At 50.1% G+C, this 24,425-nt stretch overlaps 1 protein-coding gene across 1 annotated transcript in view; it reads left to right on the top strand.

The window, feature by feature from the left end:
* Nucleotides 1–24,425, top strand: part of FBN3 (fibrillin 3) — a 272,873-nt gene that overhangs the window by 17,211 nt on the left and 231,237 nt on the right. The window lies entirely within an intron of this gene.

Raw genomic sequence — 24,425 nt, 5'->3', positions numbered from 1 at the left:
AGCGCTACCGGCTTCATGGTTTGCCGGGCAGCCCCCAGACCCTGCGCCCCCGCCCCGCGCTTCCCCAGCGCAGCTGGAGCCCGGGAGAGGAAGCGCCCAGCTGGGGGCACAGGGTCTGGAGGCTGCCCGGCAAACCATGAAGCCGGTAGCGCTCGGGCTTTGGGCAGCCCCCTTGCCTCCGGACCCTGCGCCCCCGGCCGGGCACTTCCCCTCCCAGGCTCCGGCTGCTGTGCTCCTCCCCTGACTCTTCGGCTCTGTTTAAGAACCAAGCTGCCTGAGCGCTACCGGCTTCGGGCAGCCCCCGTGCCTCCGGACCCTGTGCCGCCGGAGCAGAGCAGCTGGAGCCCGGAAGGGGAAGTGCGCGGCTGGCGGCTGGGGTCCGGAGGCACGGGGGCTGCCCGAAGCCGGTAGCACTCGGGCAGCTTGGCTCTTAAACAGAGCCGAAGAGTCAGGGGAGGAGCAGAGCAGCTGCGGGAGGGGAAGTGCCCGGCCGGTATTTTCCCGGACATGTTCGGCTTTTTGGCAATTCCCCCTGGACGGGGGTTTGATTACCAGAAAGCCGGACATGTCCGGGAAAAACCGGACGTATGGTAACCCTACCTGCTTGTGACCTCGAAGAGCCACGCATTGCCAGGACCTCAGCCAGATGTCTCACTCTCACAAGAGGCAGACCGAGAGAAGTTGTGCACAGACCTACATGGCCCGAAACAACATTTTATTTTATTTTTTTAAACTGGGGGTAAATCGCCCCTGTCTAGACGCCAGACCTGCTTTCTGAGTCACGTTTTTATTTAGTAAAATGTCCACTCCTTGAAAGGCTGCCACGCCCCTTTTACTTGCGTTTGAGAGAATCACTGTTCACTAGAACCTGAACTGGCTAGACGTCTGGGTCAGGCCAGATTGTAAAGCAGTTCTGAGTCTGTTTTACAAGAGCCATTCGCCACTTTCCAGCAATCTGCCAGTGCTGGGTAGCCTGGAATCCATATTTCGCTTGGCAGCAGGGCTAGTAGGCCACAGCTAACCAGGGATTTAGTTTCAACAGAACGATTAAAAGTCTGTGCCTTTAATATAGGTCTTGGCTGCTCATATTCCTTCCAAGGCTGGAGACCGGGGACTCCAATACATGGGAATGTCATCCTTGCTCCAACAGAGCTCCAAGTTGAGATGACTTTAATAAATCCCTGGAAGAGGTGAGGTGGAAAGTTTCTCAGCTTTCAACTCTGCATGGCTTGTGACAAATATGGCCAGAACTTCAGGCTGCAAGATACTCCAGACCAGGCAGCTAGCTAAAAGTTTACTTCCATGGTGATCTGTGAGTTAGCCATTGTAAAAAATATAAGCCACGTAAACCTTCAGGGCAAAGTCCTGGCCTTGGAGGGAGAGAGTGGAGTGGAGTCAGCAGTAGGGCAGCTTCCTAGCCCTCCTGGCTGCTAATGGGCAGGAAGGCACAGAGCAGCAGGCAGGACCATGCTCTGCAATGCAGCTACGGCAACTCCGAAAAGGGAGCAATGCATACACCCTCCAGGGTGTCCTGTCTGACACAGCATGGGCCCTGGCTGCTTCCTCATGCAGGTACCATGTAGATCACTCAGGAGATGGCTAGGAAGGGATCCTGGCCTGGTGCTGTGTGGGTGTGTCTGGGGATGGAGATGCTCCCTGGATCTTCTCTCTGCTGCTTTGCACAGCTGCACAAGGCAGAGCAGAACGGTGCCCCCCTGTCTCTATGCACTGTGTATCTGTAAATAGAGTGATATGTATATGCATATTTGTAAAAATCACATGAATGTCAGGTAAGAGTGCTAGTTAGGGCCAAAACTCTGCACATGTGCACACAACTACCAGACTGGCATGCACAGCATGAATTTTACATGCACAGTTGTGTGAATGTGCCTGTAACTTTGGGTCCAAGTTTTGAAATGCATGCCTAGAAAACAGTTTATTCGGGGATGTATGACAGGGCCTTGAACATGTCAGGTCATTTGACTCTCTCTCTGCTGCTGATTCTCACTAACCATTCTTTGGAGTGGTAGATTGCAATGGCTTCCTTTGTGTCCGAGTGTCCAGAGAACTGTTGGATCTTACTTTCCCTAGGCTAGAACTGAGGTTTTCTCTTCAAGGTGTACACTTGTAGCTGCTGCATCTAGCCATTCTGCGACTTAAATCAAGGCATCCAAAACCTAGAAAAAACCCGATATATTTTCTTGGCAATATTATAGCAGTAGAGAGAAAACTAGAAAATTAAAGACAAAGTCTGGCTTGTTGCAATACAACAAAAAAAGTTGGTTTAAATGTTTAAAGATGACCTGCAAAAAGGAGAAACGATGGTGTTTGGGCTTTTCTGATGTGTGAAGATGGCCCGTCAGGATGAAAAGGTAAATACACCATATCAGGGTTAACTACACCAATTGCAGAAAGTGACCCTCTGGGCCAAGTTCATCTCTAGGGACTGACATCAGTGGAGTTACAGCAGCCTGGAATCTGGCCCATTGTCTCTTACAGGAAGCTTGAGTTTAACCCCCTGCCCCAAGAGGTTTTCTCATATCCACTTGTGGTGGGGGCAGAGGTGAAAGTAAGTTAAAGGACTTACTGGTACAACGGAGTCCTGAGCAGGGGGTGGGGCCTCAACGGGAAGGGGCACGGCCTCAACCAGAAGAGGCGGAGCTTTTCGATCCCAGGGCCCTTTAAATCGAGATTTAAAGTGCCCTGGGCTCCGGCTGCGGTAGTGGCGGCTGGGAGCCCGGGGCCCTTTAAATCACTGCCAGAGCTACCAGCTCCAGAGGCGGAGGGGGCTCCGGCGGCAATTTAAAGGGCCTGGAGTGGTAGCGGCAGCCAGAGCCCTGGGCCCTTTAAATTGCCACCAGAGCCATGCTGCCGGAGCCCTGGGGTAGCAGCAGCGGGGCTTGGGCGGCAATTTAAAGGGCCCATAGCTCTGGCTGCTGCTACCACCCCAGGCCCTTTAAATCTCCACCAGCTCCGGCAGAGGGGCTCGGGCAGCGATTTAAAGAGCCTGGGGTTCCAGCTGCCGCTACCACCCCGGGCCCTTTAAATTGCCGCCAGAGCTCCGCTGCTGGAGTTGCTGGAGATTTAAAGGGCCCAGGGCAGTAGAGGCGGCTGGAGCCCCAGTCCCTTTAAATCGCCGCCTGAACCCCGTTGCTGGAGCCTCGGGGTAGCGGTGGTAGCCAGGACCCCGGGGCTCCGCTGGCAATTTAAGGAGCCTGGGACTCCACTGCGGTAGCGGCGGCTGGGAGCCCCGGGCCCTTTAAATCACTGCTGGAGCTCCTGACCACTGCTACCTCGGGGCTCTGGCAGCAGGGCTCAGGCGGTGATTTAAAGGGTCAGGGGCTCCAGCCGCTGCTGGGAGCCCGAGGCCCTTTAAATTGCCGCCTGGGGAAGCTGGTCCAGTACGGCGCACCGTGTTGTACCGGCTTCCTTTCACCTCTGGGTGTGGGAGTCTCACAGGATCACTGAGCAGCAGCAACACTGAAGGTTTCTCTACTCATTAGTCCCTCTTTCAGTGGTGAGAGCTGCTGGACTTCCTTGTCCATGCCTGAGGCCAGCGTGTTGGTTATTGTTTTAGGACTAGAATTGTAATTTCCCATCCTCTTGTCTTCCTTGGAATCAGCTAGTCCAGGAACAGGGACTCACCTCTCACTTTATTCTGATTTCTGTGTCTCTTGGAGGAGGGCAGCCACAGCTGGATCTGACACAGCGCACAGATCTCTGTCTTTAAGAGTTCCAGGGCTGACAGGCAGGCTAGCCATAGGGTCCTGAGACCAAGAGTCTGTCTACAAGGCTAGCCAGAATAACTGGTCTGCTATAGCTCTTCTGCAATGAGCATTCACAGAGCTATCCTGGAAGAGTTGTAGTGCTCCAAATTCACATCCTTCCTTACTCTGGAGTCTTTCCCATGGAGACAAGCCCTAAGAGGGAAGCTGCAGGAGTGTATTTATTAGCCAGCACAATCTGGAGGCCAAGTTCTGGCCTTACCGTCATGAGGTGCTGTAGGGAAGGGTGCAGAGTGGGTTGTCTCAGCTCTGAGTGACTCTGCCCATGTGGGGCAGGATGGCTGAGGAGCTGGGATGCTCCCTAATACGTCCCCCAGTAAACACCTGTTGCTGGCAGGAGAGCAGGGATTTAGCCTGTTCGCATGTGGCCTCTCACACCTCTGGAATGTTGCCGGACTCCTTGCCTTGTGCTCGTTCTTACTGTGTGATTGTGCTTTTGGGGGGGAGGGTCACACTGAACTGTTTGTGATTCACACATGGTGAATGAGATCAGCATCAGGCTTTAGAAATGTGCAGTTTGTTTTTTTAAAAGGCTCACAAAGTACAGTTGATAGAAGCGCATCCAGCCCTGATGTACAATACCCCCTCTGACCTTCCCCCAACATTCCCAGCACCCCGAAGGCAAGTCGAAGGAGGGGGAGGGTTGCAAGCAAAGTGAAATCCTGGCTTCTCTGCACTCTCTGAGAGCCTCGGACAGAATCTGGAGTCGCGGGTCAGCAGAGCAGGTCCCAACGGGATTCCAGTCGCTGCTGAGCCATTCCAGAGCTTTCCTTCCCAGCGTGAAACACTCACCCTAGTGCACAATGTTAGGGGCTGCAGGGTGTTTCCACTGAGCAAGAATAATCAGGTAGCTGGATTCAGGGGCCACAGTGATGCTGGGGAGAGGGAGAGGGAAAGGGAGGAGGCACACTGCCAACCCTGCAGGGGCTAGAGGCATAGGCATGTGAATGGCCAAATGCCTCCAGGGACATGGAGAAGAACCTTCTGTGCTGGAGAGTGGCTCTTGCTACACCTTTGAAAAGATGCTCATCCAGCTGTCAGGAGGTAAAATGTCTCCAGGGGCCACAGTTCAGGGACTGGGCAGCACTTCCAGATTAGGACCCTGGATTTCAGTGGGGTCACTGCTTGGTAAAGTGTAGTTAATTTTCCTGGAATGGGGGTGTGTTGAAACCCCCCAGGTCCGGTTCTCCTGCTTCTCGGGTCGAAGTCACTGCACTGAGCTCAGCACAGCTCTGCTGCCTCTGCAAAGGGGCTTCGGGCATTGAAGAAATAGCTGATGTGGACGTTCTTGTTTCAATGAGAGTGACTCAGCTGAGTGCGTCCCAGAGGTCAGCACCTCTCTACTCAGGCTGTCATCCTCCGAGAATGTGATCATGAAGCTGCACAGGACCCACTGTGCTTCTGGAGTGGGACTTGGGGCCACAGTGGGGTCCCAGCAAAGCCAGATGTGTAGGGAGTTTCTGCATCCTTTCTTCAGCCTGCCTCAGAGCATCCGTGGGGAATATCAGAAAAGAATCTTCATTTATTTTCATTTGAAATCTATTTCCTGCCTCTCTGTGCTGCCCCATCTTCCTCTCTCGGCTACCCCATCTTCCTCTCTGGACTGCCCCATCTTCCTCTCTCAGCTGCCCCATCTTCCTCTCTCAGCTGCCCCATCTTCCTCTCTGGACTGCCCCATCTTCCTCTCTCGGCTACCCCATCTTCCTCTCTGTGCTGCCCCATCTTCCTCTCTCGGCTGCCCCATCTTCCTCTCTCGGCTACCCCATCTTCCTCTCTGTGCTGCCCCATCTTCCTCTCTCGGCTGCCCCATCTTCCTCTCTCGGCTGCCCCATCTTCCTCTCTGGACTGCCCCATCTTCCTCTCTGGACTGCCCCATCTTTTCCGCCCTGAAAAGATGTTACTGTTTGGACCATGTTCATAGCATGAGAAAAGTCACTGGCAGCAGAGTGCCGAGCACCAGCTGCTTTGGCACTGCCTTGCACAGGTGTCAGTGGCCGCAGGGCAGCAGAGTGCTCCTACAATGCTGCCATCCGGATGGAGGGGGACGGGGGCATTTTACACCCCTAGGATCTGGTGCAAGGCAGTCAGGGAGCAGGCTTAGGCTATGTCCACACTATAGATGCTACAGTGGCACAGCTATGGCATTGCAGCTGTGCTACTGTGATGCCATAGTGTAGACGCTTCCTACATCAACAAAAGCACTTTCTCCATAACGATCCTTAATCCACCGCTCTGAGAGGTGATAGCTAGGTCCATCGATCTAGCTATGTCTAGACCGGGGCTTAGGTCTGCCTAACTCACATCTCTCTGAAGTGAGAATTTGTCATGCCCCTGAATGACATAGTTAGGGCAACCTAAGTGTTAGGTGTAGACCAGGCCTCAGACTTGGGAAGATGTGCGGGCAACAGGCCAAACTCTGCCCTCAGGCACATCAGTGTCACTCTCAGTGTTATCCCATCTATTCATATAAAATGATGGGGTCTAAATTAGCTGTTACCACTCAAGAAAGAGATCTTGAAGTCACTGTGGCTAGTTCTCTGAAATCATCCACTCAAGAATGTTGGGAATCATTAAGACAGATAATAAGACAGAAAATATCATAGTGCCTCTATATAAATCCATGGTATGCCCACACCTTGAATACTGTGTGCAGATGTGGTCGCCCCATCTCAAAAAAAGATAAATTGGACTTGGACAAGGTTCAGAAAAGGGCAACAAAAATGATTAGGGGTATGGAACGGTTACCATATGAGGAGAAATTAATAAGACTGGGACTTTTTAGCTTGGAAAAGAGACAACTAAGGGGGGATATGATAGAGGTTTATAAAATCATGACTGGTGTGGAGAGAGTAAATAAGGAAGTGTTATTTACACCTTCACATAACACAAGAACCAGGGGTCAGCCAATGAAATTAATAGGTAGCAGGTTTAAAACAAACAAAAGGAAATATTTCTTCACACAACACACAATCAACCTGTGGAACTCCTTGCCAGAGGATGTTGTGAAGGCCAAGACTATAATAGGGTTAAAAAAAGAACTAGATACATTCACAGAGGATAGGTCCATCAATGGCTATTAGCCAGGATGGGCTGGGATGGTGTCCCTAGCCTCTGTTTGCCAGAAGCTGGGAATGGGCAATAGGGAATGGATCACTTGATGATTCCTTGTTCTGTTCATTCCCTCTGGGGCACCTGGCATTGGCCACTGTCAGAGGACAGGATACTGGGCTAGATGGACCTTTGGTCTGACCCAGTATGGCCGTTCTTATGTTCTGGAGTGACTCACTGACTTGAATGTGTCCCTCCAGCTAATGAAGGCCATGGCTATGAATCTGTGAATGGCTACTCTGGATTTACACTGCATTTCATGATAGCAGAATCTGTCCATACAACACTGTGGGGCCTGATGGTGCCTTAGGCCAGGTCTACACTAAAAAGTTAGGTCGATGCAGCTACGTCGCTCAGGGGAGTGAAGAATCCACACCCCTGAGCTACCCCCAGTGTGGACAGGACTGGGTCGATGGAAGAATTCTTCAGTTGGCCCAGCTGCTGCCTCTCGGGGAGGTGGACTCCCTACGGTGACAGGAGAACCCCTGTCAGGAGAACCCCTCCCGTCAGTGTCAGTGTAGGTAGCGAATACATTGGCACTACAGCAGCACAGCTGCAGAACTGCAGCATTTCTAGTGAAGACGCAGCCTTCAAATCTGATCCTGGCCCACTGAAGACAATATTGTTGCCTGCACCTTGCGTCATCACTTACACCAGTGCAGAGTGGGTGTAAAATGTTTTTAGTTAGATACTTCTGGCAGCTTTGCACTCACTTTGCACTGGTGTAGCTGCAATGGAGGTGCAGGGCAATGGAGAATCAGGCCCCAGGATTTTTGCCATTCCCTTCAATGGGAATAGGATCAGGCTAGAGAGAGAGAGAGAGAGAGCATGAGCGAATGATCAGTCGCTGGCCTGTTGGGAAGGGAGCGATCCCCGTGCTGTTGGGAGCATCCCTGCATCCTTTCCTGGTGGAGTGCACCAGCTCTAACCACGCAGCTCTTTCCTAGTCACTTCTGTGGCCCTCTGATTTCAGAAATGAACAGGATCATTCTTAAGGAAAAATGAAGGGGTATTCGTCCTTGTTAGTGGAGCAAAACTGCTGGAAAATTGCGCTTGTCCGTGGAAACTGGATATTCCATGGACCCATGACTGGAGGACCACTTCTCCCTGGCAGCATTTAATGTAGCCCCGCCCTTCAAATGCTGCCTTTGGGAGCCCGGATGATGATTATTCCAGAGCACATTAGCATCTGTGCGGGGCTCCCCATAGAGAGGGCAGTGCTTTGGGAATCTTTCCCCCCTGGCTGTAGGCCACAGAGGGATGCATGCAGTGTAATGTTCACCAATGGACTCAGAAGTGGGCAAGAGAGAAGGCAAGAGTGTCCGGCCCAGGCTGACTCTACTCAGCCTTCCCATAACATCTGGTTCACCCAAGGCAATCTGACATGCAAACCTGCACTCCTACGCGAGGCACTTGGTAACTCCCCTGCTTCACTTCCTCCCCAGGGGTCACTGTATTTCCACTAATGCCTCACTTTGAGAGACACTAACGTGGGCAAGTGCTCTGCTGGGCCAGCTGGGCTTGTTCCAGGCTGGAGGTTCTGGGCTGGCTTTCACAGGATATGGCTACTTCCGGCTGATTATAGTGTCATCACAAATGCTAGCGAGCGCCTCTTCCTGGCTACGCATGAGCACGGCTCTGAGGGAATCCAAGCCTCTGTGCCCTGGATCTCCTGGGCTTTTCAAGCACCTGGAACCTGACCAGTCCAACCACTGCCCCCGTGTCTGGGTCCCGGCTGGGACTCCCTTTCCGGGCATAGACCCTCTATCTGGCACCCTCCTCCAAGTGTCAGAACCCACTGTGCAGCCAGCTAGTCCCTGGGCACAACGCTGACCCTTCGGACTCCCAAGCACTAAACACACTGCTCTCCCAGAACTCCCCCAGCGGCTGGCCAGATCCTGGTTCACAGTTTAGCTCTCTCAGGGGCACGCAGCAGTTGTGAAGCTGTCAACACGCACGGACACGTGGGGCAGTAGAGCATCTTTGGGCTCTTCGCATTTAATCATGGAAAACGCAGGAAAGCGCAGATCATACTGGACAATAACGTATCCAAAATGCAAAGTTCCTCACTTTCTAACTCACTAGTCTTTTGTGAGTCCATGGGGAACTATGGGTCCTGCACTGTATGAGCAGGCCAGGTGTCCCATCCTCATGTAAGCTGCTGTCTGGTGGCAGGGCTGGCTCTATCTGGATGCATATTATAAGACTGTCCTCCATAAATGAGGAAAAGTTGAGGTGCCTTTATTATTTTTTTGTTCCACTCTTTGTTTCTATGGGGAATTTGCCAATGCCATATCACTGTCTTCCTTTTAAACAAATAAAACTAAAAAAAAAAGGCAATGGCTGTTGAAAATAGCAATTCCAGTCCTAATAACCACTGGGAAGCATTTCTTGCTCAATTTTATCCTACTTTTTCTACAGCAAGTTACAGTGGATCAGTATATTTGATTTGGGAGAAATGAAGTAACAGCTGCCCAAATTGAGCTTGAGCACTCCTGAATTTTGTGGGTGTTCAAATCTGGAAGGCAGGTGCTAGATTCCCTTTCTGAATATTAGCTAAATCTGAAAAGGAAAAGTCAATTTCTGCTTCCATGGCTCAGAAGTGGAAATCCTCCTACGTGCCTTGTACTGTATCTAAAGCTGCCCAGGTCCAGAGCCTCCCCTCCCTTACTTTTCATTTTAAATTCTAGTGGGATCCACGTACCTCCCTTGCTAGGCTTCAGATAGAGAGAGGCACTGTCCCTTTAGTCCACCCAATTCTTTCTTTGGGGGCTGCAAGGTGAGGTCACACCAGTATCCCTAATCCAGGCTGAGGATGTCTTCTGAAGGGGATATCTGGGGCAAAGCCTTCTACTCCTTGGGCATACTTGTTCCCCGTTCACAGTGCCACCCCGTTCTAGCAGTGAGCTCTCCATTCGCAGCAAGCTGCAGCATGAGGTTTCAGCTACCATACTCCCTCCCCCTCCCTTTCCTGTTGATAGCGGCCAGGGGAATGCCGGGAAATGTAGTTCTTTCCCTGATCCAGGGCTGGCTCTATAGGCAGGGAGCTAACCAAGGAACTATAGTTCCCAGGGCCCCCTGTTGGTTCTCAGCTCCCATGCTGGCTCCCTGCCGGCTGCCGCCACTGCAAATGGGCTGCCCCAAGCACCTGCTTGCTTTGCTGGTGCCAAGAACCGCCCCTGACTGGTGGCTTCTCTCTCTTCCACATGAACTGAAGAAAATGGTCCCCCGAGCAGACCAGTTTCTCTCCTTTTGAAACCATCAGCCCCCGTCAGGTGTTCCCCTTGTCAGTTTCCCCACATGAGCACAGACCTCTGCCAGGTGATTTCATTGCCAAGATGACCTGCCTTTACTAAACCAGTTCTGGGCAGGGACCAGTCTTTGGCTAGGGTGGATAGATGTCCAACAACTGGCTACTTAAGGGTCAATCCCCCTCCACTGTCAGTCTTTTACCACCAGCTTTTGGAACTTTCAACCCAACATGGAGACAAACAGACCACAGGGAAGGCAAAAGGCTGCATATTCAGAATGGAGTTTGCAGCCAGACACAGGCACAGGATCCATAATCTCCCACAGAATTCATCAGCTGAACAGGCATGTTCCCAGCTCATCACATAGTGGCCTCAGCCAGATGCCGCTGGGGTTGGTGCCTGTAGTGATTCTGCACTTGGGGGCCTGCGCAGTGTGAGTACCAGCAGGGGTCCTGCTGGTGCTGACACAGCCTCTCCTATCTGTGCCTCTGCCTGGAGGAGCCCCGGCTTCACCTCCGTCTCCCCTAGGGATCAGGGAGAGCTCAGGTGTTTCAAGTAAATGTGGTAACTCTGACTGTCCCTTTCCACAGTGCAGGGTCATGGGTCAATGGCTCCTGTTGGCGCCCGTTGAGTCTCCGCTGGAGGCCCTGGCCGCCGGTCAGGGTTTGTTGGAAAAAGGTGTTTCCTTTGTCTTTCCTCCAGTTTTACTCCTAAGTCTGGAATTTGCTTAGGGCTCAGAACAGAGATATAGTGGGAAACACACACTTTTCTGTCCACCCATTAATGTCGTTCTTTCTTTTGCTGTGCTGTAAGCTCTCGCAGCGCTACCAGAGCTCCCTGTGTTCACGTCCGCTTTCGCTGTCCGCGTAGCTGGGGAGGAAACACTGTATCACACTGGCAGCTCCTGGGCCTGCTCTACACACAGTTTTTATACCAATATAGTTAATTTAATACAACCCCTAAAGTGGATGATATTAAGGGGCCTACAGAACTATCCTGGTGTAGCTTATTCCCTCCATTGACAGAAATAACTATATACCACATCTATTACCAAGTTCACAGTAGGCAATGTACTGCTTTAACTTTACCAATTTCAAATGAATGAGGCATTTGTGAATTCTGTTCTGACATGCTTGAGTACTGGAGTACGTTACCCGTGGTCAGTGCTGGGCTGGGGTACCCGGGGTCAGTACTGGGCTGGGTTACCTGGGGTCAGTACAGGGTTGGGTTAACCGGGATCAGTGCTGGGCTGGGGTACCCAGGGTCAGTACTGGGTTGGGTTAACCGGGGTCAGTGCTGGGTGGGTTACCCGGGGTCAGTACAGGGTTGGGTTAACCGGGGTCAGTGCTGGGTTGGGTTACCCGGGGTTAGTACAGGGTTGGGTTAACCGGGGTCAGTGCTGGGCTGGGGTACCCATGCCCAGTACCGGAGTGTATTACCTGTGGTCAGTACTGGGCTGGGTTAGAATCATAGAATTATAGAATATCAGGGTTGGAAGGGACCTCAGGAGGTCATCTAGTCCAGGAGTAGGCAACCTATGGCACGCGTGCCGAAGGCGGCAACGCAAGCTGATTTTCAGTGGCACTCACGCTGCCCGGGTCCTGGCCACCGGTCCGGGGGGCTCTGCATTTTAATTTAATTTTAAATGAAGCTTCTTAAACATTTTTAAAACTTTATTTACTTCACATACAACAATAGTTTAGTTATATATTATAGACTTATAAAAAGAGACCTTCTAAAAACATTAAAATGTATTACTGGCACGCAAAACCTTAAATTAGAATGAATAAATGAAGACTCGGCACACTACTTCTGAAATGTTGCCAACCCCTGATCTAGTCCAACCCCCTGCTCAAAGCAGGACCAATCACCAATTAAAGCATCCCAGCCAGGGCTTTGTCAAGTCTGACCTTGTCAAGTCTGTGGTTCATACTGGCCTGGGTTACCTGGGTCAGTGCTGGGCTGGGTTACTAGAGATGAGAACCGTTGGGGTTCTCCACCTTGAAAAGTGTGATTTTGATGAGAGGTAATCATTATGCTGTTACTTGTCTTTGTTCCATGGATTGAGAGTATTGGTAAAAATCATTAACCACAAACGGGGGTGTCCTGGGTACTCACCCACTGCAGGTAGCACCTCATTCCGGCTGCCCTGGGCAATAGCTCTCTTCCATGTCCATCGCCTCTCCCGGTGGTCTCTCCACCCCATTGTCCTCTCTCTCATGCTGCGGATCCTCTCTCACTCCAGGAGCTGCAGCTTCCTCTTTGTGACTCCCATCCTCACCCCGGCCATGCCACTATGGCGTTTCCCCTTTGGAGTATACACCCTTCCTTCAGGGCCAGGTTCCCAGGGTCTTGCTCTTTCCCAGGGTTCCCTCTTTCCCTCTTCAGTGCACCAAGGGTGGCTGCAGGCTTCCTCATTGCCACCTTTTCAGTGCCCAGCTTCCTGGCTTCATACTAGCCCAGCTCACACCTGCTCAGCTGAGCTTCACCCTCCAGTCAGGGGTTGCTCCTCCAGCCTAATCCCCTCTTGTGCGGGAGGGATAGCTCAGTGGTTTGAGCATTGGCCTGCTAAACCCAGGGTTGTGAGTTCAGTCATTGAGGGGGCCATTTAGGGATCTGGGGCAAAATCAGTACTTGGTCCTGCTAGTGAAGGCAGGGGGCTGGACTTGATGACCTTTTGGGGTCCCTTCCAGTTCTATGAGACAGGTATATCTCCATATATTTATTATTATCACACTGTCTGATCCTTTCCGTGCTTCCTTAACCCTTTCAGGGTTGATATGGGGTCAACAGCTGGTCTTATTAAATTCTGGTTGGCTCTCCCCAGCCTTTGCCGTGGTCTCTGAATTTTCCTGACCACGGAGCCTCACTGATGTTTACAATTCCATGTAGGATATACAATTACAATGTTATCTGAACACTTGTCCCTGGCTATAATGAAGTATCTCTTGTCCTTTGCTTACGTTGTTCCATATCTAGGTAATTGCTATACATGTACCAAGCATTTGGTTTCTCAGTCTTGCTGATGAGGTCCCCCTCCTCTCCTCCTTGCAGAACAGTGTCCTCCTTCATGATTTACTCCCGAGAAGGCCAGTGGGGTCTCAGTTTGGAGTCTTAGCCCTGGTCTACAATGGGAGGGGGGATCGACCTAAGATACGCAACTTCAGCTATGAGAATAGCATATCTGAAGTCGACATATTTAGGTCTACTTACCATGTGCACGGCGCTGAGTCAACTGCTGCCGCTCCCCCGTCGACTCCACTTGCGCCTCTCGCGGCGGTGGAGTACCAGAGTCAATGGGAGAGCACTCGGGGATCGATTTTATCGCGTCTAGAATAGATACGATAAAATCGATTCCTGATAGATCGATCACTACTTGACAGTCTGGCGGGTAGTGTAGACATACCCTAACTCTCCTCTCCCTTTAGGCCATTCTTGGGAAACTGTTAATTTTATCCTGTACAAAATGGGGTCTCCTTGTGTTTCATGTTGAAATGCCTCTGTAGCACATAGTAATAGATATTCAGTGTAGAAAGGACCACTCTGCTCACTTTGGCCTCCTGCATATCTCAGGCCAAGCGGCAGCTCTGCCCTGCAGCACAGAGCATCCCGGGATTAGGAAGTGAGCGGCTGGGGCATGCTCAGCCTGCGGCCGCTGTGACTCCACCAAGTTGCCCTGCGCGTGGGGCGAGTCTGTCCCCATGTACAAGAACGGCCTGTAGCACCGACCTGCCCGCAGCCCGTCCCTGCGCTGCGGCCCTGGGGGGTTCGGGGCAGGGCACGGCACGTGCAACAGCTGGGCAAAGGGGCCGGGGGACATGGGAGCCCTCGAGGAATGGGGGCTGCCAGCCGTCCCAGGGGAGGGGGCCGGTGGGCAGCAGCTCTGCCCCTCAGGCGCGGGGTCTGGGCACGGCACTGGCGGCCTGGCTGGGCGCCCCGTAGCCTCTCCCACCTTCACGCGGCTCGGGACACTGGACAAACAAGCAATTTTGTCCTCCCCAAATCCCTGCCCTGGCCCTAGCTTCTTCATGGCCGCACCATGCACGCTGGTGTCACCCCCTTTCTCCAGCGTTTGCGCCGCCATACAGCTGATCAGCGCAAGCCTGGGAGGGAGGAGGAATGCGGTGTGCTTGGGAAAGAGGCGGGGCCAGGGCGGGGATTTGGGGAGGGATCCACTGGGGCAGTGAGGGGGTTGGGCTGGGGGCGGGGCCAGGGCGGGGATTTGGGGGAGGGATCCAATGGGGCAGTGAGGGGGTGGGGCGGGGGGGGGGCGGGGCCAGGGAGGGGATTTGGGTAGGGATCCAATGGGGGAAAGAGGGGGCGGTGTCAGGGCGGGGGGGGTGCAAGCCCCTCCGGGCTCCGCCTGTGCGCCAGAGCGGACGGCAAAATTGCTTGTTTGTCCCGCATCCCGACCGAACATCGGTCAGGATGCAGGACAAACAAGCAAATATCGGGACAGTCCCGATAAAATCAGGACGTCTGGTCATCCTAGGGGGGTAATAGGAGCTTATATAAGAAAAAGACCCCAAAATGGGGACCGTCCCTATAAAATAGGGATATCTGGTCACCCTATCTCCATCCAAGAAGGAAGATTGCTAAAAATACTTGAAGGGAAAGGCGGGAGCTGAGTCCAGGCTGAGACACGGTGGTGCAGCGAGCAGGGTAATGCGCACAGCTTATTGCACTAAGACACTGGCAGTGATTTCTAGTGAGTTTTAAGCATGTTGGCTAGAGAACAGACAAAGTGTTACTGGTTTGTTATTTTCTGTTTGCTTATGTCAGGCAAGGGAAGTAAGGATAGGGTGAGGAAGTCCAGGCTGGTGTAACAGGCAGATGCAGGGGACACCAGCACATCAGGTGGCACCCCGGATGGGAGGTTCAACCCGTCACAGGTGCATGTTTGTAACAATGATGGTAATTAGTGATTGAAACAGCTTTCCAAGGGGTGCAGTGGATAGTCCGTTACCTGGTATCTCTAATTCAAGATTGGATTTCTTTCTAAAAAAAAAAATTTCTCAGTTGAGTACAATTTGCATTGTCCTTCCCTAATAGAATTATAGTTCATAGCTTGGCAGCTCCAGCAATGTGTGTTGGATTTTTAGATGGTCATAGTTAGTGACCAGCTCTACCGGATCTCCTCTCTTTCCTGTGTACATGTTGGAATTTAAAATAGTCAAACAGCATTAGCCAAGGTCTCCTTTTCAGGCTAGGCGTAGCTTCATTCTGCTATGCATATGGATCTTGATACAAATGCAGCTGGCTACCTTTCCTACAAAATCAAGACTAAAATTTTCATACTTGGGTGTCTAAAGTTAGGGACCTAGCTCTGTATTCAGACAGCTAAATCAAAGTGTTGGTTTCATTTTCATCACCGACCTTAATGGCAGCTAAATAGGCTGATCCCAAAGGTATTTGGTGGCTAAATAGGCTTTACCATGAGTGCTTAGCCTAAGGTACCCAAGTGTGAAAATATTGGCATTATAGACTAAAGACCCCCCTGCTGGGTGTTGCTCCGTTTGCAACCATGTGCCTGAATGACTGATAGATTGGTGGAGCATGGAAATGCTGAATTAATATAGTGCCCAAAATTACAACAATTTCTGCAGAGAAGATCAGTCTGCATGCTGAGCCTACTGAAGAGGGGAATTAGAAAAGTGACCTTTACTACATCAAGGATTGAGCTGCATAATCTAGGCTGAACTGAGATCTTCAAAGTCATGTTGAAGAGTCATTGGAAAGAATAGAAAGAGCAGAAATATTTTCACATGGGAGCCTACTTGCTCAACATTAGAAGTCTGGAGCTCCCAGAATCAGAGGGCATCTACTGCTTCTGAGCTGATAGTGAACAAACCCAAACCAGGGTCCTTTATCCTGTTGCTTCTTACAGGATCCAGGGCCCAGGAATGGATAACCAAACAACTGTTCTGCCTGGGAAGTTTTAGAGCCCTCTTCTGGAATGCACGCTATGCAGCTGGGTCACTGCATGGATCTTTCACCTGAAAGAGTAAATTTCTCAAATTAACAGCTCTAGGGGGGCCCATAGAATGAGGATTAGGTATGTTTACTTTATTTGTTCTTTTTCTCTTATTGAGGCAGAGCCTGAAGTATCAGTGACGCCAACTCTGTGTGTGTGTGTGTGTGTGTATGTGTGTGTGAGAGAGAGAGAGAGCAGCGCTGTATGATGTGGTGGCACACTCAGCCCTGAAGCAGTAGCCTTTACCACTGCCAAACTCCCAGAGCAGATGGGATACGTCCAGCTAAGTCCCTTCAGAGACATGACAAGCTGTCACTGCCCCTCTCAAGTCCAGATCTTACCCACAGGCCAGGAGGAAGATTTGTGGGTTATTTTGGAAAGCCTCAATGGTTGGGCTGCCCTATGATGCAGAATTGCTGGGCCCCAATCCTTGGCTGCACTGACTGGCACGTTGCTTTGCAAGACTGGAGCAAAGGAGCTATCGAGCCAAAGGGACAGGTTTCATAGAGCTCAGCAGTTGCAGTGGCTCCCAGGGGCTGGGGGAACACTCTCTGTTGATTTAGTGGGGGCTCAGGAGTGCCAAGCACATTTGGAAATCTGGCCTGGCATAGACAGCCATGGGATGATCTTCCCAGCAAAGAGAGCAGAGCTTGCGCAGAGCCAGCATGGGGGGCGTTGCCATGAAAAGGGGCCTGGCTGCGGCTTCTCTGCACCCTCAGTTGCAGTACTGAGCCTTGGGACCATTAATGACTAGTGCAGGGATCCCGGCTGCTCAGCATTGCTCAGGGAATGGAATGGAGCACAGCTGGTCCAGCACTTTGCTCACAGATCGCCCATTCGCGTGAGGGACTCTCGACTCTTGGGTTGCAGCCACAATGGACTCAATGGACTCTTGGGTTGCAACCACACTAAGGCTTCCTTGTTTAGAACAAATACACCCCAGCATCATGCACCGTGTTAACAAAAAGGCTGCCGGCATGGGCTGAAGGAATGTCCAGCCAAGCTCAGTGTAATGTGAGGGGAGATGATAACTGAGAGCAAAGGGAAATGGCAGTAACAGCTAGAGCAGATTCTCTGAAATGCTCACGCAGTTAGTAATGGGGATGGTGCTTGAAAGGGCTGAAGTGACACTGAGACAATGCTTGCTCTCTGCAAGGAATTGAGTGGGTGGTAGAAAGTGACAGGAAACTAGCGCAGCCTCTATGTTTGCATGGTGAGTGCTGTGTGATGGTTTCGTTGGAATTCGTGAATGGTCTGAAGCGTATGGAGACTGTAGTTAAAGCTTGCACTTTATGTGAGAGATACATACTGTCCAATGCGTTCTCCCCTGGAAAGTGCTGTGGAGTCATTCAGCTGTGTATAATATATAACTAACAAACAAGGAAAGACAGATGCAGAAAAACGGATTGAAAAAAGGGCCACGCGTGATACCCAAGTCTTCAATGGGAGCCTACACATCACCATGTGACATCTTTTCACAACCTTGCTCTTCACAGATCTTATGTACAAGCCACAAGAGGTCACACGAGATACTGTGACGTCACTGCGGGATATGCCAGACAGCCATACAATATATAACTAACAGGCACACTCAGCTCCTGGGAAGACAGGACAGAGATCTGTGCAGGAACCAGAGCCTTCTGGGATACTTATCTGATTAAATAGCAGCTACAGATTACGAATCCCCCTCCCTTATCCTCCAGACTCCTACAGATTTTGTATATTCTGTAGTTAGAACTTTTTTCAGGGCAATTGGTGATATGATAATTAACCAAAAGAAGCTTATAAATATATGATAACATTTCCTACCTTTCATGTTACATCTCCAGTTGTCTAGCCTTCTTCTAGTGAACAGGCTTGATGCAGGAATCGTTGGGTGAGGTTCTCTGGCCTGTGTTATCTAGGAGGTCAGGCTGAGTGATTAGACTAGTCTCTTCTGACCTTAAAATCTATAAAGCAATGATCTTTTTATAATGCATATGAATTATATGTATTTATAATTACATATACAAGTGATATAGAGAGTTTAACAGCTTTTTGCTTTTGATGGGATGCAGGGCAGGAGTGGTATGAACAATAATGCAATGACAGCATCATCTGCTCGCTAGTGTGACTCTGGGCTGAGGTCCCAAGTGTTTGCCAGAGTAAAATGAATGGGTCTCTGTAAACTGAGCTTTCCTATCAGAATCATAGAATCATAGACTATCAGGGTTGGAAGGGACCTCAGGAGGTCATCTAGTCCAACCCCCTGCTCAAAGCAGGACCAATTCCCAACTAAATCATCCCAGCCAGGGCTTTGTCAAGCCTGACCTTAAAAACCTCTAAGGAAGGAGATTCCACCACCTCCCTAGGTAACCCATTCCAGTGCTTCACCACCCTCCTAGTGAAAAAGTTTTTCCTAATATCCAACCTAAACCTCCCCCACTGCAACTTGAGACCATTACTCCTTGTTCTGTCATCTGCCACCACTGAGAACAGTCTAGATCCATCCTCTTTGGAACCCCCTTTCAAGTAGTTGAAAGCAGCTATAAAATCCCCCCTCATTCTTCTCTTCTGCAGACTAAACAATCCCAGTTCCCTCAGCCTCTCCTCATAAGTCATGTGCTCCAGACCCCTGATCATTTTTGTTGCCCTCCGCTGGACTCTTTCCAATTTTTCCACATCCTTCTTGTAGTGTGGGGCCCAAAACTGGACACAGTACTCCAGATGAGGCCTCACCAATGTCGAATAGAGGGGAATAATCATGTCCCCCAATCTGCTGGCAGTGCCCCTACTTATACAGCCCAAAATGCCGTTAGCCTTCTTGGCAACAAGGGCACACTCTTGACTCATATCCAGCTTCTCATCCACTGTAACCCCTAGGTCCTTTTCTGCAGAACTGCTTCCTAGCCATTTGGTCCCTCATGTGTAACAGTGAATGGGATTCTTCCGTCCTAAGTGCAGGACTCTGCACTTGTCCTTTTTGAACCTCATCAGGTTTCTTTTGGCCCAATCCTCTAATTTGTCTAGGTCCCTCTGTATCCTATCTCTATCCTCCAGGGTATCTACCACTCCTCCCATTTTAGTGTCATCTGCAAACTTTCTGAGAGTGCAGTCCACGCCATCCTCCAGATCATTAATGAACATATTGAACAAAACCAGCCCCAGGACCGACCCTTGGGGCACTCTGCTTGATACTTACTGCCAACTAGACATGGAGCCATTGATCAGGTATGGCTCCATCACAGCTGTCCCACACACTACAACAATACATCCCAGCACTAGGGCTACAAGCCAGTGGGGAACTGTTTGTTCACTGGAATGTGAAAAGAACTTGCTAATGGAAATGAAGCTCAGGGGAACATTATCCAGTTTTCAGTATCAAAAGGAGGCGTTTGCAGAGGCTTGTGAGTTAGATGTTTCCTTTGCGGTATCCTGGAGCTGCCATTGCCCCCACACAACTGCTCTCATGTGGAGGCACATTTTAAATAAAGAAAGTCCCTTCTGCAAGTTGCTGAAGTTTGCAAATCCCACTGGAGCATTACCCACTGGGGAATTCTCCTCCTCCCAGCAATTTGCGATGAAAGCAAATGAAGTGAACTTTCCAAGCTGCGCGGTTAAGGAAATGCCAAAGTTAGGGTTACCTGTGCAACCTGACTTCAGTCCCCTTGTGTGTAGGCAGTCTGTTAGTCTTTAATTATAGCCTGGCATCGGTCCTGGGCAACCTAATGGAGCAGCTGATACAGAACTCAGTTAAGAAAGAATTAAAGGAGGGCAATAGAATTAATGCCAATGAACAGGGGTTTATGGGAAATAGAGCCAATCAAACTAACTCTGGATCTTTTTCTGAGGAGATTACAAGTTTGGTTGATAACATGTTACAATAATTTGCTTAGGCTCTTGTAAGGCATCTGATTTGTTACCACATGACATTTTGATTAGGAAACTAGAGTGATACAAATTCGACATGGCACACATTAAATGGATTTAAAACAGGCTAACGGAAGGCTCTCAAAATGTAATTGTTAACATGGAATCATCACTGAGCCTCTGGGTTTCTAATGGGGCCCTCAGGGATCCATTCTTGGTCCTACACTATTTAACGTTTTTATCAGTGACTTGGAAGAGAACATAAAATTACCACTGATGAAGTTTGCAGATGACACAAAGATTGTGGGAGTGGTAAATACTGAAGAGGACAGGTCTCTGATACAAAGCGATATGGGTCTCTTGGTAAGCTGGGTGCAAGCAAACAATACATGTTTTAATACAGCCAACATAAAGTTGTACATCGAGGAAAGGAGAATGTAGGCCATACTTACGGAATGGGGGCTCTGTCCGGGGAAGCAGAGACTTTGAAAAGACTTGAGGGTCATGGTGGATGATCAGCTAAACATGAGTTCCCAATGAAACACAGTGGCCAAAAGTGCTAATGCGATCCTGGGATATATAAACAGGGAAATCTCAAGTAGGAGTAGGGCGGTTATGTTAACTCTGTATTTGGCACTAGTGTGACCCCTGTTGCAATTCTGGTTTCCATGATTCAAGAAGAATGTTGATGGAATTGGGGGGGGGGTTCAAAGAGCCACAAGAATGATTAAAGGATTCAAAAACATGCCTTATAGTGACAGACTCAAGCAGCTCCATCTATTTAGTTTAACAAAGAGAAGGTTGCGGTTGATCACAGTCTATAAATACCTTAATGCTGAGAAGAAATCTGATAATAAGGGCTCTTCATTCTAGCAGACAAAGGTGTAACGAGATCCAATGGCTGGAAGCTGGAGCTAGACAAATTCAGACTTGAAATAAGGTGTAAATATTCAGCAATGAGGGTAATTAACCAAGGGCTGTGGTGGATGCTCCACACTAGCAAGTTTTAAATCAAGTTTGGATGTTTTTCTAAAAGATCTGCTCTAATTCAAACAGGAATTAATTCAGGGCAGGTCTCTGGCCTGTGCAAGGCAGGAGGTCAGACTAGATGATCACAGGGCTCCCTTCTGGCCTTATAATGTATGTATCTATGAATTATACAGCCTCACGCTGTTCCTCCACATAAGGTCATACTGCAGGGGTGGCTTCAGAAGTTAATATGCGACTCCTTGTATAGGCACCGACTCCGGGACTGGAGCTATAGGCGCCAACTTTCCAATGTGCTGGGGGGTGCTCACTGCTTAACCCCTGGCTCTTCCTGCCCCCTCCCCTGAGCCTGCCGTGCCCTCGCTCTTCTCCCTCCACCCCAGAGCCTCCTGCATGCTACAAAACAGCTGATTGGCGGGGCAGGAGGCGCTGGGCGCTGGGGGGGAGCTGACGGGGGACTGCTGACGTATTCCTGTGGCTCTTTAGCAATGTACATTGGTAAATTCTGGCTCCTTCTTAGGCTCAGGCTGGCCACCCCTGTCATACTGAGATGTTGTAACATCTTAGATACATACTTGTCATGTGTTTTCCATTCTGATGCTCCACTGCTATTGACTTAGGGTGGATCCTGTGGAAGCATCCTCTGTGCTGCCCAAGATCAAGGTCTGCAGCTGTGACTTGGACAAGGTGGGGAAGTTTCTTGCGTGCCTTTCCTTATCTCTGATGCACCAGTCTGGTCCCATGTTAACACCTCAGCAGCTCTTGCTCAGAGGAATACTTGTCAGGGTTTTCTTAGCAGCGTGTTCTCAGGATTCCTCACTTGACAGTGCCTGGTGTGCAGACAGGAAGTGGCTTGGTGTCTCATGTTTTCTGTCGGAGGTTTGCTTGGGAAGCTTGGGTTGTTCCATGTAGGCGTGAGAAATGAATTGTCTAGCTAGGAATTAGTGAAGTGTAACAATGACACAACACTCTGGATAGGCCTCAGTAAAGTACCTTCCAGGGTTGACGTCGTTATGTGTGCATGCTCCAGGGGTCTTGCTTTGTTTGCTTCATGAAAATGAATAAAGCTTCAATTGGAATCAAAGGAAAACAAACAAAACCACGACCAAGGGAAAATGGCTGCTTCGGTTAATGCTGAAGGGCTGAGGACACCTAGCTGAGTGCCTCAGGGACTCTTGAAGACTCTTTGGGGATTCCCTTACCTCCAGAAATGCTCCACCGTGCCCCATCCCAGTCCCATCCTCTAGGTTCCATCAGGCAGCCTCAGAAAAGCATCACCCATTGAATTCCATTGCCCTCCCCCGCCCCCGCCCTTGTCGATTGCATCAACACTGCTAGTGCAGCCTCTCCTAGCAGAAAGATATGCAGGGAGCCAGGAGCGGCGCCAGGGTTTTTGGCGCCCTAGGCGGGGGTCCTTCCGCGCTCCCGGTCGTCGTTGGCAATTCTGCGGCGGGGGGTCCTTCCGCGCTCCTGGTCTTTGGGGCACTTCAGCGGCGGGTCCCGGAGTGAGTGAAGGAGCCGCCACAGAATTGCCGCCGAACACCCAGAGCGCGGAAGGACCCCCCACTGCCGAATTGCTGCCGAGGGCAGCAAAATGCCACCCCCCCAAATCCTGGTGCCCTAGGCGACTGCCTAGGTCACCTAATTGGAAGCGCCGGCCCTGCAGGGAGCAAAGGAAGGGATCTAAGACTGACTGGCAACGTCGGAGGTCAGTGCAGCTCATAGGTACCCAGTAACTGGGTAACAGACCACAGCAGTAAAATCAGGGAACCAGCAAATGTTTATGCAGAGAAACAAGCCTCAAAGCCCTAGTCTGATCTCCCCAGCAAGGGTGTGAGTCAACAGGAATTCCAGTGCAGTCACATGGACGTGAGTGAGATCAGCACTGACCCATGTCCAGCGCTGTTGAGCGATGTACATAAGGATCCTCTGTGCTGAAGAGAGCGGGGAGGGAGTTTTTCAGTGAGACGTTGTTTTGTCAGACAGTGCTGGTTAATTGAAACCAAAACTTTTCCCGGGAATGTATCAGTTTCAACAAAACTTTTGTTGGGAAGGTTTCTTGGGTCAAAGAGACGGAATTTCTGGTCAAAACCAGAAAGAGGGAGTTACTGCCATCCCAGAATAGCCAATAGCCCAGGGGTCAGGATACTCATCTGGGATGAGGGAAACCCAGGTTTAAGTCCCTTCTCTGCTTGAATCAGAGCAGGGACTTGAGTCTGTGTCTCATCCCCCATGAGTGACCTAATTACCTGGTTCTTCTTGCGTGGTTTGTCTCTCTCTCTTGTGGTTTTCACTAAAAGTTTTGAAAGGTCTCGTTTTCGTTCTGATGCAGAACAAATGTCAAAACCTCACAATTGTTTGCGAAACTGAATTCTTGTTTTCTGGCCAGCTCTAGTGCAGAACATACAGTACCTCTGTTGTATAGCATAGTAAATATATCTAGTGGGGAAAGGTTGAGAGCTCATCTCAGTAACATAAGGCTGTTAAATCTATCTTAGGTATTTATATGTCCCTCATCGAAGTATCGGAGTGCCTCACTGTCATTAATGTATTTACTTATCCCATAACCCCTGTGAGGCAGGCAGTGCTATCTCCCCCATTTTACAGAGGGCAATGTGAGGCACAGACAGACTCGGTGAATTGCCAAGATAGCCCAAAGTTTGTGGTGTAGCAGGGAATTCAACCCAGAACTCACCTGTCCCAAACAAGTGCCCAGATCACTGGCTGATCTATTCTCTCTACACTACAATAGTGTTCTAACTAAAAAACAACAATCCAAGTATCAGAAAGCCAGGAAACAGAGTTAAAGTTCAACGTACATATAAATCAATATTTGAGAGTCTGGAAATACACAAGTGCTGAGGCAGCTTCAAGAGAACCACCAAGTGCCAGCTTATACGGCCATTTTGTGCACAGACAATTTTACACCAGGTGCAAGTGGGAGGCCACAACTCATTTCACACCATCCATTGAACAGCCTTTGGACAGCAGTATCTTCCAGCCCCCGTCTGGACCTGAAACCAGAGGATGGAAATGAAAAGTTCCATATACCACAACTCTGCACCCTGAGCAGCCAGCCCTCATGCTGTTTATCCTAAGTAATGGGCAGTGTGATGCACATGCCGTTTGGCTGTGCTCCTCCACATGGGTGTAGGTACAGCTATGTGCTATGGTTGTTACTTTATTGAAAGAGAGGTTAAAAGTTAATTGAGGTTTTATTAAAATAATGTGTGTTGATTCTCTTTAATGGGATTTATCTGTTGAAGCCAGTTTTGCCCTCTGGTTGAGGGAACATAAACTGGCAGTGATATGCCATATCAAAGGCCCTTAAAATGCTCTAACATGACAATAAGCAACAGAGGGTCCTGTGGCACCTTTGAGACTAACAGAAGTACTGGGAGCATAAGCTTTCGTGGGTAAGAACCTCACTTCTTCAGATGCAAGAAGTGAGGTTCTTACCCATGAAAGCTT

Source organism: Trachemys scripta, chromosome 22 (genome assembly GCF_013100865.1).
Source record: "Trachemys scripta elegans isolate TJP31775 chromosome 22, CAS_Tse_1.0, whole genome shotgun sequence".
NCBI classification, from domain to species: domain Eukaryota; kingdom Metazoa; phylum Chordata; order Testudines; family Emydidae; genus Trachemys; species Trachemys scripta.
The sequence above is the reverse complement of the archived record's forward strand: the minus strand, read 5'-3'. Positions and strand labels throughout refer to the sequence as shown.